The 16,101-nt window shown below is 35.6% G+C and overlaps 1 pseudogene; it reads right to left on the bottom strand.

The window, feature by feature from the left end:
- LOC131407284 (cytochrome P450 2C9-like) overlaps positions 1-16,101 on the bottom strand; it is a 556,896-nt pseudogene that overhangs the window by 43,807 nt on the left and 496,988 nt on the right.

Genomic DNA, 16,101 nt, shown 5'->3' with positions numbered 1-16,101 from the left:
TTGCACAGAAAATACTCCTAGTGCGTTTCAACACTTCCACTGCTTTTTTTTTTTAGTTTGTCCTTGTCAGATAGTAGAATGAAGTAATGCATTTTGGGAGAAGAGAAACCTTTAAGTCGTCACAAGACGGGATCGAAATAATAAAGTAGCAAAAGTCAGGAGTGTTGCTGCCCTTATTTATTTCATGCTTTCATTTGCTGTGATTTTTTGCCTGAAGGCAAATGGTAATGTAAGTGTTTTGTGATTAGAACCTTCTAATCACAATTTCTCTATGAACTATAGAGAAATTGTTTTCTCTATAGAACTCTATTTTCTCTATGAACTATAGGTTTTGTTCAGACTAGTCATGAAAATAAAACTTCCCTGAAGAAGGAAATTATGTCTAATGTCAAGAAATAGTTATGGGCTCAGGATCAGCAAAAATGAGTGAAAGAAAGAATCATTCAGGATCCACTGGGTGGTAACAGAATCCTTTTGGATTTTTAGAAAGCTGCTATCTATACCCTATGAATGCTTCAGGATTGAAGAAATTGTTTTTCCATGAAATGCTGCATGTCCTGGCACTGCCTCTGTGATGCTTGTTCTCCTTCTGAGGTAGTAACATAGTGGTTTCAAATTGGAGTGGGTTTAGACCCACCTGGGCTCATTTTTAAAAATATAGATTTCTTGTATTCATTACGGGGCTACTAAATCAGAATTCCTATGGGAAGAGCCCTAGAGGTGATCCTGAAGCAATCAGCCAAAGGTGGGGAGGCACTGAGGACTGATAAATTGCTCAAGCATCAGATGTTGACAAAACCTAAGTTCAAATTTGGATCTTCTGTTTATTAGCCATGGTACACTGCAAAAGAATTTGCATTTCTCTGACTTCAGTTTCTTTATTTGTGAAACAGAGCAAATAAACTTGCTGAATGAGTTGATGTGAGGATTAGATATAATCTGTGTAGCAATGGCCTAGGTCACTGCATTGTACATCATAGGTCATCCATATGTAGCAGCTATAATCATCATATTTATGAATAGAATTCAGAAGTATTTAAAGCTATGATGGCAGAATAAAAATATAAAATATATGATGATAATATCAATCTGCATCATGCACAAAATATAGACCAAATTGTGACTTCTTTTGCTAATATTTGCATTTTCTTTCCATTTCCCAGCTCTCACAAGTCCATGGCCCTGTGTTCACTCTATATTTGGGCTTGAAGCCCACTGTGGTGCTGCATGGATATTAAGCAGAGAAGGAAGCCCTGACTGATCTGCAAGAGGAGTTTTCTGGAAAAGGCCGTTTCCAAGTGATTGAAAGAGTTAATAAAGGACATGGTACATGTGTGTGTGCATGTTCAGCGTTGTCAATGGGATGCGGAGAATGCAAAATAAGAATTGAAGGATCTCTTCAGCAGAGCTTGGTCTACCCAAGAGGCTGCCAATTGTCAGCTTCCTTTTCCTTGCCAAGAACCTCCCTTCCGGTTTGTTTTCCCCTCTGATAGGAATAGTGTTTAGCAATGGGAAGAGATGGAAGGAGATACAGCGCTTTTCCCTCATGACCTTGAGGAATTTCGGAATGGGGAAGAGGAACATTGAGGATCCAGTTCAAGAGGAAGCCTGTTGCCTTGTGAAGGAGTTGAGAAAAACCAATGGTGAGTGATGCTATACTCTGTAACTCTGACCTTAACAGACTTCTGTCTTCTCTAATAACATCCTTGAAAATATTTCAGGAGCGGGCAAATCTTTCGTTACAGGTAGTGGCTGCCAGCTGTCAGGTGGAAGAGGGAGAGTGTGAAGTAGAGAACCAAGAGAGCTTTTGTGTATGTTTGCTTGTTGTGTGTGTGCACTCGTGATTGTGCATACAGTGTGGGTATAAAAAGTCCTTTAATCCTATTCTCTTTGTTTTGTTTTGTTTTGTTTATTTTCAAATCATTACATTATAGAAGTAGGTTGTTGAGTCTCATTTTTCAAAAGAATTAAAGAGCATTATTTTTCCCATAGCATAATTGTGGGTTGCCTATTCCAAAGCATCTCACTAGGGAATGTTTGTCAAGTGTGAATAACCTTTCACACCCTTATATTGCCAAACCAGCTGACATGTGATTTCTCTTAATTGGACTGTATCTGTACTGTCAGCGTCACCTACAAGTCTGAGGGTTTCTTCCAACATCCCCGCCTACACTTCCCACCAGTAATGATACTACATATGGTTTATAATTTATGTATGGCTTTAATTGCTTTGGCATATCTTTGTGCAGTTCTCATTAATTATAATTTTTGTGGGAACAAAGCATGACTTAAAAAGTGTGAGCATGAATTATTTAATGTCACTCACTACTTACTGTATTGTTACAGATTTTACAAATTTTTTGCTACAGCATAATTCTGCAAAATACACAAATACTAAGTTGTACAATGACTTATTTAAGTAGACCTCAACTATCATTAATCCCTATCCCTAACAGTAATTGACTCTGTTTTCAGTTTTGCTTAACATTTTCCCATTTTTATTGGATTTAGGGTTAAATTTTATGGTAGTTATACACCTCCCACTGTCAGCTCTACTAACCTATGAAGTGCTTTTCACAATGACACTGATTTTCTACTTGGATTCCAAACTACGGTGTTTTAAAATTATTCTCCCAAATCAAGTGAAAGGAAAGATTGCAAATCATATTTTACCTGTGAATCTCTCTCTCACATACACACACATCCCCTAGGCGTTCCAGACTATCCTCTACCTCCTTAGCTAAGATAAAACTTTTTTTGAAAGCTGAGAATCCTGGAATGTGTAAAGGAGCCTGGCATAGAATCAGGTAACACAACAGGTTTCCTATTATACAATGCCCTATTGTTTCTGCACATCATTTGTGATTCAAGTCACTTTCAACTGAATCTATAGAAGTGAATTTGGGATCTTTTTACATGTAAATTTTATTGGTCATTTGATTATAATTTCATTGTTCAGATCCCCACAAAAAGAAAACCTTTCCTCTACTTTAATTTCTTTACCTGTAAAATGATAGAATTAATCATAATGATGGTTAAATTCTTAAAAAAAATTTTTATTGAGGTCATATTGGCTTATAACATTGTGTAAATTTTAAATGTACATTATTATATATCAATTTCTATATATACTGTGTCCTGTTCACCGCCAATAGTCTAGTTTTTGTCCATCACCATACATATGTGCCTCTTTACTCCTTTCACTCTCCCCCAACTCCCTTCCCCTTTGGTAACTCCTAATCTGTTCTTATGTATGTGTTTGTTCATTTTCCAAATATGAGTGATAGCATATGGTGTTTGTCTATCTCTGTTGGCTTATTTCACTTAGCATAATACTCTCAAGGTCCGTTCTTGTTGTTGTAAATGGCCCGATTTTGTATTTTTTAGAGCTGAGTGGTATTCCATTGTGTATATATACCACACCTTTATCCGTTCTTCCATGATGGGCACTTGGGTTGCTTCCACATCATGGCTATTGTGAATAATACTGCAATGAACATATGGATGCGTGAATCTCTTTGAATTGTTGATTTTGTTTTCTTTTGATAAATACCCAGTAGTGGGATAGCTGGATCATATGGTACTTCTATTTTCAATTTTTTGAGAAATTTCCATATTGTTTTGTATAGTGGTTGCACACGTTTGCATTCCTACCAGCAGAGTATGACGGTTCCTTTTCCTCCACATCCTCTCCAAGATTTGTTATTTTTTGTCTTGATAATTTATGATAACCATTCTGACAGGTCTAAGGTGACATCTCCTCATAGTTTTGATTTGCAATATCCTAATAATTAGTGATGTTGCACATTTTTTCAGAAGCCTGTTGGCTATCTGTGTATCTTCTTTGGAAAAATTCTGTTCATATCCTCTGTCCATTTTTATTGGTTTTTTTTTTGTTGTTGTTGAGTTGTATGAGTTCTTTATATAATTTGGAAATTAAGCCCTTGTCGGGTATATGATTTGCAAATATTTCCTCCCAGTTGGTGGGTTGTCTTTTTATTTTGTTCATGGTTTTCTTTGCCTTGCAGAAGCTTTTTAGTCTGATGTAGTCCCATTTGTTTATATCTTCTTTTGTTTTCCTTGCCTGATTAGACATGGTATTCAAAAAGATGCTGCTAATACTGATGTCAGAGAGTGTACTGCTTATATTTTCTTGTAGGAGTTTTTGGTTTCAGTTCTTACATTCCAGACTTTAATCCAGTTTCAGTTAATTTTTGTGTATGGTGTCAGATAATGGTCTACTTTCATTATTTTGTATGTGGTTGTCCAGTTTTCCCAACACTATTTATTGAAGAGAATTTCCTTTCTCTCTTGTATGTTCTTGGCTCCTTTGTCAAAGATCAGCTGCCCATAGATGTGTGGTTTTGTTTCTGGGCTTTCAATTCTGTCCCACTGGTCTGTGTATCTATTTTTCTGCCGGTACTATGCTGTTTTGATTACTATAGCTTTGTAGTACAATTTGAAGACAGGGATTGTGCTGCCTCCAGCTTTGTTCTTTTTTTCTCTTGATTGCTTTGGCTATTTGTGGTCTTTTGTTGTTCTATATAAATTTTAAGATTCTTTGTTCCATTTCCATAAAGAATATCATTGGGATTATGATTGGGATTGTATTGAATCTGTAGATTGCTTTAGGTAATATAGACATTTTAACTGTGTTTATTTTTCTAATCCATGAGAAAGATATATCTTTCCATTTCTTTATGTCCTCTTTGATTTCTTTCATGTTCTGATCTGATCAAATCATTTCATGATTTGATTTCAATAATTTTTTATAGTTTTCAGTGTATAGGTCTTTCACTTCCTTGATTAAATTTATTCCTAGGTATTTTACTCTTTTTGTTGCAATTGTAAATGGGATTGTATTCTTAATTTCTCTTTCTGCTGCTTCGTTGTTAATGTATAGAAATGCAACTGACTTTTGTATGTTGATTTTATACCCCGAAACATTACTGTAGTTGTTGGTTATTTCTAATAGTTTTCTGGTGGATTGTTTAGGGCTTTCTATATGTAGAATCATGTCATCTGCAAATAGCAAGAGTTTTACTTCTTCCTTTTTATTTGGGTCTCTTTTATTTCCTTTTTCTTGCCTAATTGCTCTGGCTAAAACTTCCAGTATTATGTTGAGTAAGTGTGGCCAGAGTGGGCACCCGTGTCTTGTTCCCATTCTCAGAGGAATGGCTTTTAGTTTTTCATTGTCAAGTGTGGTGTTCGCTATGGGTTTGTTATATACGACCTTTATTATGTTAAGATACTTTACTTCTATATCTATTTTATTGAGAGTTTTTATAATAAATGGGTGGTGGATCTTGTCAAATGCTTTCTCTGCATCTATTGAGATGGTTGTGTGATTTTTATTTCTCATTTTGTTAATGTGGTGTACCACGTTGAGTGATTTGCAGATGTTGAACCATCCCTACCTCCCTGGAATAAATTCCACTTGATTACATTGTATAATCCCTTTAATGTATTGGTGTATTTGATTTGCTGACATTTTGTTGAAGATTTTTACATCTATGTTCATCAATGATATTGGCCTGTAGTTTTCTTTTTTTGTGTTGTCCTTGTCTGGTTTTGGTATCAGAGTAATGTTGGCCTTGTAGAATGAGTTAGGAGGCATCCCATCCTCTTCAACATTTCAGAATAGTTTGACAAGGATAGGTATTAAATCTTGTTTGAATGTTTGGTAGAATTCACCAGAGAAGCCATCTTGTCCTGGAGTTTTGTTTTTTGGGAGGTTTTTGATTACTGTTTCAATCTCTTTACTTGTGATTGATCTATTGGGATTCTCTGTTTCTTCTTCATTCATTTTTGGGACGACATATGTATCTAAGACTTTATCCATTTCTTCTCGGTTAGACAATTTGTTGGCATGTAGCTTTTCATAGTATTCTGTTATAATCCTTGTATGTCTGTGGTGTCTGCTGTCATTTCTTCTCTTTTAATTCTGATTTTATTTATTTGAGTCTTCTCTCTTTTTTTCTTAGTGAATGGGCTAAAGATTTGTCAATTTTATTTCTCTTCTCAAAGAACCAGTTCTTCATTTCATTGTTCCTTTCTACTATTTTTTTAAACTTTTCTTTTACTTTTTGTTAGGAAGATCAGCCCTGAGCTAACATCCATGTCAATCCTCTTCTTCTTCTTCTTTTTTTTTTTTTTTGCTGAGGAAGACTGGCCCTGGGCTAACAGCTGTGCCTATCTTCCTCCACTTTATGTGGGACGCCGCCACAGCATGGCCTGACAAGCGATTCATAAGTGCGCACCCGCGATCTGAACCCACGGCGCCAGCAGCGGAGCTCGCACACTTAACCGCTATGCTACAGGGCCAGCCCCTCTACTATTTTATTTTTAAGTCTCTATTTCATTTATTTCTGCTCTGATTTTTACTATTTTACCCCTTTTACTAGCTTTGGCTTTGTTCTTTTTTTTCTAGTTATTTTAGATGTAATTTAAGATTACTTATTTGAGATTTTCTTGTTTGTTGAGGTAGGCCTGTGTTGCCATAAATTTCCCTCTTACTTCCGTTTTTGCTGCATCCCATAGGAGTTGGTGTGTTGTGTTCCACTATACCTGCCCTACAAGAAATGATGAAGGGAGCCCTCCTCCCTGAAACAAAAAGGCAAAGATTACAAAGCTTTGAGTAAGGAAATAAATAGACAGACATTCATAAAATCGCAGCTCTAAATCAGAATAGTTTAGCAATCACTTTATTATAACATAAAGGATAAACGGAAATAAAGCATCCAAAACAACTATAAACACTTTGATTTGGTCAAAAACTCCCAACAAAATAAGAATAATTTGTGACAACAAAAACATAGGAGAAGAGAAAAGGGATGGAACCTGCATAGGCTAATGGAGATAAGAAGCTATCAGAAAAAGGACTATCTCATCTATGAGATCTTTTATACAGACCTCATGGTAACCACTAAACAAAACATCAGAGCAGAGTCACAAATCATATATAAAAAGAAAACTGAGAAAACCATCACGGAAAAACACCAAACTGAAATGGCAGACAGAAATACAAAGGAAAAGAAACAATGGAATATAGAACAACCAGAAAACAAGAGATAAAATGGCAATACTAAGCCCTTATATATGAATAATCACTCTAAATGTAAATGGATTGAACTCGCCAATCAAATGACTCAGAATGTTGGATGGATTATAAAAGAAGAGTGAACAATATGCTGCCTCCAGGAAACACATCTCAGCTCTAAATACAAACATAAGCTCAGAGAGAAGGGTTGGAAGATGGTACTCCAAGCAAATGGCAAGCAAAAGAAAGTGGATGTGGTCATACTTAGACAAAGCAGACTTCAAGATAAAAAGGATAAAGAGACACAAAGATGGGCATTAAATAATGATAAAAGAGACATTCCACCAAGAAGATATAATACTTATTTATATATATGCACCTAACACAGGAGCACCAAAGTATATATAGCAACTATTAACAGAACTAAAGAGAAAGATTGAAACCAACACAATAATAGCAGGGGACGTTAAAACCCTGCTTAATTCAGTGGATAGATCATCCAGAAGAAAGTCATCAAGGAAACAGTGACTCTAAATGAAATACTAGACCAGATGACCTTAATAGATATATATAGAACTTTCCATCCAAATACAGCAGAATACACATTCTTCTCAAGAGCACAGGGAACATTCTCAAAGATAGACCATATGTTGGGAAGCAAGATGGTTAAATTTTAAAATTTATTAAAATATACTACTCTGTTGATGACTATACAGAATAATATCCCAGAGGTCTACAAGAGAGTAGTTTTGCCCAAATAAATTAAATTTGGGGGCTAATTGGAGATGGTGGACCCTGTTTCTTAAGGTAGAAAATCACTTTTATTTTCTGAATGTGAAATGAAGAAATAAAGGAACTCCATTTATTAGTTTGACCTTTTTATTTGCCTTATCTGGGATTTAGTTTGAAATAAATATTTCTCCTTTTATTTTTATTTTAGAATGACAAATCTACCTTATTATTATTGTTTATATAGGTCAGTTTTTTTCCAACAAATCATCGATACTTTCGTCTTTTTTATGTTTGTTCCCTCAAATACACAAATTCACCTATAATCTCTGTCTCTTTATTCTTCCCTTCTGCTGTTTTACACACAATTAAATATATAAAGTTTAAAGTGCCTAACTATTTTTTTGTTCCTATATCAGTCCTTAATTGTTTACAGGCTTTGAAGAAAGAAGTGATTCCGCACAGACAACTTGAATTACTCCATGTTTTAGAAACTGGCCTCTTTAAATGTTTCCTCTTTCCCTCCAAAATAAGAGGTACCTTGGGTTAGAATGATGTAAATAAAGGGGTGGATGTGAATAGAGTATTGGGAAAACAGTTATTAAACTACCTAGGATGTAATGGTCAACTCAAGTTTAATGCAAAAGTGATATGTTGATTTTATGCATCATGAAATTTTTCCTGTTAAGGGAATATCGAGGTCGATATTGCTTTAAAATTTCTAAAATTACTTTTCTGTTATCTCAAAAACAAAGACTTTTATATGTATATTTCAATGTTATTTTTTAAATGTTTCCAATTCTTTAGCCTCACCTTGCAATCACACCTTTATCCTCGTCTGTACTGCCTGCAATGTGATCTGCTCCATTGTTTTCCAGAATCAGCTTGATTACACAGATCAGAATTTTCTTAACTTGTTGGAATTAGTGAATGAAAATGTCAAGATTCTGTGCTTCCCAGGATTGTAGGTGAGACCAAAATCCTTTCTTTCTAGGAAACCATTTATACTTCTTTCTCTGACAAGTCCAATATTCTATGAGAACCAAACTGTGAAGTGAATGTTTGAATACCACAGTCCTGCCCGGAGCTTAGTGTCATGGAGTAAACCTCTGGGAAAGGTGGCAAAGCCCTTTATTTCACACACAAGAAAATGAATGCCCAAATATAGAGCTTGAATTCAAGTCTATTTGCTCTCTATTCAGTGGCTATTCTAGTAAACTTCAAAGCCCAGTTTCCATAAATTATTTTGGCGACTGTCCAAAAGTATGGCCATAGCACTCAATGGACACCCAGGCCCTTGTCGAAAGGCTTCCATTATCCAAAAGAGTCGCCCTCCAATTAACACTTAGAGACCACCTCATCCCATTACTTGGCAGAAATATCCTAATTTAGGATATGAAGGGGGAAGAATGTTTAGGACCACAGATGCTTCCAAGAAACTCTGAACAGGGAGGGGATGTTTCATGCTTCGATTGGGATCCTATCTGACAAGATAATTGGGTTAGGAATGATAAAATGATTGGGTTTTGGTAGTAACATAAAAACGTATGAAAATATACAGCACATTGGTAAAGGCAAATATATAGTCAAATTCAGAAAACTCTAATACTGTAATATGGTAGCATGTTAACCACATAACGGTTAAAGGACTAGTGTATCAAAAATGACTATAGCTAGTATAATTTGTTAATGAATACACAATATAAAAAGAGACAATTAGCCACTTTAAAAATGTAAAATAGGGGAGTAAAAGGGTAATTTTTGTATGCAACCAAAATGAAGTTTTTATAAGCACAAAAATGCTGCTGTATCTATAAGGGATTTTATGTAAATTTCATGGAAACTACAGTAAGGATGGCAGAAGAGAGACAAAATGGAACACGACAACTACGAAACAATCAGAAAGCAGTTAATAAGATGGCATTGGTAAGCCCCTACATATCTATAATTACTCTAAAGGTAAACGGATTGAATTCATCAGTAAAAAGGAACAGAGTGGCTTGGTGGATTAAAAAAAAAAAACAAGCCCCAAGTATATGTTGCCTATAGGAAATTCACTTCAGCTTTAAGTACACACATACGCTTAAAGTGAAGGGATGGAGAAAGCTATTCCAAGCAAGTAGTAACTGAAAGAGAGTAGGTGTAGTTATACTTCTATCAACAGAATGGACATTAAGCCAAAAAAGGTAAAAAAAAAAAAACAAACAAAAGCAAAAAAAACAAACAAAGAAAGTCATTATATAATGAAAAGGGGTAAATTCATCAAGAAGGTGTAACATCATCACAAGAAAAAATTTGTAACTATTTATGATGATTGATATTTACTAGACTTGATGTGGTGACATTTTGCAATATATGCAAATATTGAATCATTATGTTCTACACTTGAAACTAATATAATGTTTTATGTCAATTATATGTCAATAAAAAAAGATATAGCAATCATAAATATATACTCAATCAACATTGGACCACAGCATATATTATGCAAATACTAACAGATCTGAAGGGATTAATAAATAACACTAGAATAATAGAAGGGGACTTCAATACCCCACATTCAGCAATGGATTGATGACCCAGAATGATAATCACAAGGAAACATTTGACTTGTGGAGCTATGCAATTGACTCTGGAGCTAAGAGAAATATAAGACATTCTATCCAACAGCAGCAGAATATAAATTTTTTCTGAAGCATGCATAATATTCTGCAGGATAGATCATATGATAGGCCACAAAACAAGTCTTAGACAATTTAAGAAGATTGAAATCTTATGAAGTATCTTTTCTGAAAACAATGATATGAAATTAGAAATCAGCAATAAGAGGAATCCTGAAAAACCTACAGATAGTTGGAAATTAAACAGCATACTTCTGAACAACCAATGGGTCAAAGAAGAAATCAAAAGGAAAATCAAAAAATATCTTGAAACAAATGAAAACAGAAACACAACATACTAAAGGCTATGGGATATTGCAAAAGCAGTTCTAAAAGGAAACTTTCTAGTGATAAATTCCCATGTTAAGAAAAAAAGAAGATCTCAAACAACCTAAGCTTACACCTCAAAAACTAGAAAACTAAGAACAACCTAAGACAAAATTTAGCAAATGGAAGAAGAAAACAAAGATCAGAGTAGCAAGAAATGAAATAGAGAAGAGGAAAAAAAAATCAAAATGATCAATGAAATCAAGAACTAGTTTTTTGAAAAAATAAACAAAATTGAGAATGGTTTAGCTAGACAAACCAGGAAAAAGAGAAAAGACTCCAATAAATAAAATCAAAAATGGAAGAGGAGACACTACAACTGCTATGACATAAATACATAGGATCACAAGAGACTATGGTGAGCAATTATATGCCAACAAATTGGATAACCTAGAACAAATGTATAAATTCTTAGAAATGTATATAGACTGAATCAGGAAGAAATACAAAATATGAACAGACCAATAATGTGTAAGAAGATTGAATCAATGTAGCGTGAGTACATGACATTAAGCTATTGATTGCTGAGTCATCCATTTCAAGATCCATCCATCTAGAGTAAACATATTGCCAGCTGTATGACACAGCCACTTGCAAAGCAACCAGATAAGGAGCTAGGCCTCCCACACCCGTGAAGTTCCCTTTTCAGAAAACCCTGGGCAACTTAGATAACTGACCATTTGAGTGACCCTGCCTCATTTACCATGCCCTGTTACCTGCTCTTATGTTTCAAATTAGCCAATAATGAGTTACCCTGAAAAACCCCAGACACCAAAAGCTTGGACTTGAATAAAGGCAGGGGCACAGGTCCTAGCTCTCTCTCTCTACCTGGGACATTTCTGTGTGGCCCTCAGTCGTGCCATGTGCCCGCCAGGATCTGTGAGCAGTAAATCTTGTTCCTCAAAGTTCCCTGATGTTTATTGCTGAAGTGTATCCTGTGATCATAAGAACCACAAGGGTTAGTCTAGCCACAACATTGACCCCAGTGAAGGAAATGTCTGTGGGGCTCACTACAACTAATACAGGTCCAGGGGTGTCCCTCAGGCATTCCCAGCTGAAAGCTTCCCTATCAATATGCTGGGACCACCACAAAATCAATAATCAAATACGTTCCAACAAAGAAAAGCCCATGACCAGATGATTTCATTGGTATATTCTGTTAAACTTTTAAAGGAGAATTAATGCCAATCCTTCTGAAACTCTTCCAAAAATTTGAAGAGGAGGGAACACTCTCAAAATCATTTTATGTTTGAGATCATTTCCCTGATACAAAAACCAGATAAGGACACTCCAAAAAGAAAAATATAGACCAATATTCCTCATCAATATAGGTGCAAACATTCTCAAGAAAATACTAGGAAACTAAATTCAACAGCAGATTAAAAGGATCATGCACCATGATCAAGTAGGGTTTATCCTTGGGATGCAAGGATGTTTCAATGTATGCAAATATATAAATGTCATATACCACATTAATAGAATGAAAATTAAAAATTATATGATCATCTCAATAGACGCAGAAAAAGCATTTGACAAAATTCAATGTCCTTCATGATAAAAACTCTCAACAAATTGGATTTAAAAGGAACATACCTCAACACAATCAAGGCCATATATGACAAGTCCACAGTTAATCTCACACTCAATGGTGAAAGGTTGAAAGATTTTCATCTAAGATCAAGAATGAGACAAGGGTGCCCATTCTCACTACTCTTACTCAACATATTACTGGAAATACTAGTAAGAGAAATCAGGAAATATAGAGAAATAAAAGGATCTAAGTTGCAAAGGAAGAAGTAAAATTGTCTTTATTTGCACATGATACAATCTTACATATAGAAAATCCTGAAGACTCAATAAAAAAGCTATTAGATATAATCAACAAATTCACTAAAGTTGCAGGATATAAAAATCCATGTACTGGGGGGCTGGCCCAGTGGTGTAGTGGTTAACTTTGGCATGCTCTGCTTTGGGGGACCAGATTCATGAGTTCAGATCCCGGGCATGTAGATGCACTGCTCATCAAGCCATGCTGTGGAGGTAACCCACATACAAAATAGAGGAGGATTAGTACACATGTTAGCTCAGGTCCACTCTTCTTCAAGCAAAAAAACAAAAAAAAATCCACATACAGAAATCAGTTGAATTTCTAGACACTAACAATAAACAATATCTGAAAGAGAAATAAAGAAAACAATCCAATTCACAATAACATCAAAAACAATAAGGTACTTGAGAATAAATTTAACCAAGGAAGGGAAAAATCTGTACACTGAAATCTATAAGACAATGATACAAGTAAATGTAGAAGATACAAACAAATGGGAATATATCACATGTTCATGGATTAGATGAATGAATATTGTCATAACATCAATACTACTCAAAGCCATCTGTAGATTTAACACAGTCCCTATCAAATTTCCAATGGTACTTTTCACAGAAATAGGAAAAAAATCCCAAAATTTGCATAGAACCACAAAAGACACTGAATAGCCAAAGAAATCCTGAGAAAGAAAAACAAAGCTGGAGGGATCTCGCTTCCTTATTTCAAACTATATTACAAATCTATAGCAATCAAAACGGTGTGGTGCTGACATAAAACAGAATCATAGAGCAATGCAACAGAATCAAGAGCCCAGAAATAAACTTGTGTAGATAGAGTCAACTAATACTTGACAAAGTAGGCATCAGATTATCCATGAAAATTAAAATTCTCTGAGAAGTGAATTACTCCTGGTGTTAAGGAAGTAGGTAAGTGGTCACAATAAACATAAGTGAACAAAAGAGTTATTCACTGACGGCCTCTGGATGGTAACAGAATCCTTTTTAACTCTGCAAAAGGCTGCTGTCTGAGCTCAGTGAACATAAGACTCTTCTTGCTGGGGCTGTTTCATCTCCAGGGCTCTTGCAGCCTTGGCTCCATTTGGGTCCTGGTTGATTGTGAGATGTGCAGAGACCACAGCTCCAATTTTAAGGAGCCCAGTTACTGGGATTCAGTTGTCCTGAAGCCTGGCTCACCATCGAATTTCTGGCTCTCCCAGCCTCTGCCACTGAGGTCTACAGGTGTGTAGGGGAGGTGAGGTACAGTTGGGAGTGAGTTACAAGCTTAGGGTGCTGGGATTTCTGGGTAGGAGGTCCCAGAGAACAGTCTGGGATTACAGGAGTGTTGAAGTGATGGTGTTGACATTTGTCGATTTTACCAGATGAATGATGTTCTCCTGATGCTATGCAAATAAAAACAGATAGAGCTAAATCAGATACTGTGGCTGATATAAGGCAGCAGACATCATCTGTAACTTCTAGTATCAAACTGTTTTGTTCTTTGGATCACCCCAAGTGTCCTCTCCAATTATCTGGCTATAAATCTGTAAATTTGAATTTAGGGTTAATCACTTACACATGAAACACCATTTTCAGTGAATTTTAAAATTTTTGCTGATCCATATAACATACTATTTAATGTATTGTTTTCATTGCTAAAAAAAATAAAGTGGAGATTTCATATCCATTTGTAAAAATAAAGTAATTGATCTCTGAAATGACTTCTATCTCTGAAATATCTATGATTCTTTCATCTGTGAAAAGAGAAAGGGCCAGACAGGAGCCTTCTCAGAAAGAAGGGCAGGACAGAGACACCATCTCTTCAGTAGTAAAATCAATGCTCTAAAGAGAGCCATGGAGCTTATTTTATCCAACATAAGCTGGTGCACTTCTTTAAGAGTCTAGAGTTATGAGCCAAACTCCAAACTACCGCTTCTCTGTCCTGCATAAAGGATTCATCTATACCTGGGATCACTCAAGTTGAAATGTTACAAACCCAACTTTTCTAACCACAATTTTAATAAAGCGGTGCTGCAATTATTAACTCAATATTTATTTTGGAGGTACTAATTATGGTAAGTCCTGAATTATTGAATTATACCACAGTCATATGTCACCTAATGACAGGACTATGTTCTGAGAAATGTGTTGTTAGGTGATTTTGTCATTGCACAAACATCATGGAGTGTATTGAAGGGGAACAAAATTTGCCAGGCCAAAATGTGTCTCTTTAACATGAAGATTATTTTAGGCTGATTATTTTCAAGAAACAGAAGACTCAGAAAGTTTTTCTTGTTACCTCTTCCTTAACTGCATAAAAGAATTCAGATTAACAAAACTGTCTCAGGAAGCAAGCTATCACCTTAGCATAACGAAACAGGGAGACACCTAGAAAAGCCTGTTTATTGGGCTTTCCTCTGTGTTGTTCTGTTTCTGTGTTTCCAAACAAACACTGTTTTCCAAATATTTTCTCCTTTTCGTCTACGTATGAATTGTCTTCCTTCCCTTTGAAGTCCCTGACTCTCTCTACTCCCAATTTTTTTTTGTCATTAGCTGAAGATGGCATTTAAGGTGAGGGCTTTGGCCATTTTGGTGAGTTACTCGGTTTTCCTGGGTTTCTCCCATGCATATATGTTATTAAACTTCAATTTTTTTCTCATGTTAATCTGTCTCATGTCAATTTAATTCTTAGACCAGCCTGAAAAACCTAGAAGGGTAGAGGAAAATTTCTCCCTCCCCTACAGTACTTACATAAACCTACATGGTATAGCCTACTACCCACTTAAACTATATGGCATTAATATATGGGACCACCATCATATATGCAGTTCATTGTTCATCAGAATGTCATTATGCATTATAGTATGGTAGTGTTTGATGAAAAATTACAGATTAACCATTTTTTTACATTACAAGTCAGAAGATACATTGCAATACAATGCGAAGTCATAAATTCCCAATAGGTCATCAGTCTGAGAATATAGAATGTTCAGCAATTTTTGGATCAAATAATTTACTTTAGTATTTCTTAATCCTGGCTGCATATTGAAATCACCTCGGGTGTATTCTTAAAATAATTATGAACACCTGGGTCCCACTCATAACCAATTTAGCCAGAATCTCCATGGTGGAACATTGGAAAAAAGGAGAACAATGATAAAGAACATTTTACTTTCATCTTTATCTGTACGCCCAATTCCACTGAGAACAGATTAGAGCCGATGTAGCCGTCTTATCACACTATACGTGAAAGGGTCACAAGTTGAATTAGCAGAGAGTGTTATAAAAGCTTTAGATTTCAGATTTGCAATTGTCTACATAAGAAGAGAGGGCATCACTGGACCCGGTTGTGGTCCTCATAGTCTATCTCTCCTGTTTGCTTCTCTTTTCACTCTGGAAACAGCTCCGGGAATAGTAAGCTCCTGCCTTGCACCACTCCTCTCCCAATTATTGGAAATGTCCTACAGTTAGATGTTGAGGATATCAGCAAATCCTTAAGTAATATAAGCATGTTTTATGCTC

Source organism: Diceros bicornis, chromosome 6 (assembly GCF_020826845.1).
Source record: "Diceros bicornis minor isolate mBicDic1 chromosome 6, mDicBic1.mat.cur, whole genome shotgun sequence".
In the NCBI taxonomy this organism is placed as follows: Eukaryota; Metazoa; Chordata; class Mammalia; order Perissodactyla; family Rhinocerotidae; genus Diceros; species Diceros bicornis.
This window is presented reverse-complemented; position numbering and strand designations above follow the sequence as displayed.